We start from the raw sequence: 316 nt of genomic DNA on the forward strand, positions 1-316 counted from the left end.
GCTGAGTGCTGGCCGGAGGGTGCTGGGTGCTGGATGAGGGGAGGTAGGATGTGGCTGCTGGGGACAAGTCCCCGTGGCTGCTCCATCCTTGTCCCCCAAGGAGGAAGAGGAGGAGGACCAAATCCTTCCTCTGCCACCTCTGGGGTGCTCGGCTCCCGCCCTGCCCCACATCTCCCACCCTGCCCCACATCACCCACCCTGCCCCACACCTCCTGCAGCACTGGTCCCCCCCTCCTCGGCAGGAAATGAGAACCGGTTTCTTCGTGCTGCTGGCTGACGTGGGGGACCACAGCGGAGCCACTTCCTGCCCCCCCCC

The sequence above is a fragment of the Haliaeetus leucocephalus genome, unplaced genomic scaffold (genome assembly GCF_000737465.1).
Source record: "Haliaeetus leucocephalus isolate CR32 unplaced genomic scaffold, Haliaeetus_leucocephalus-4.0 Scaffold144, whole genome shotgun sequence".
In the NCBI taxonomy this organism is placed as follows: domain Eukaryota; kingdom Metazoa; phylum Chordata; class Aves; order Accipitriformes; family Accipitridae; genus Haliaeetus; species Haliaeetus leucocephalus.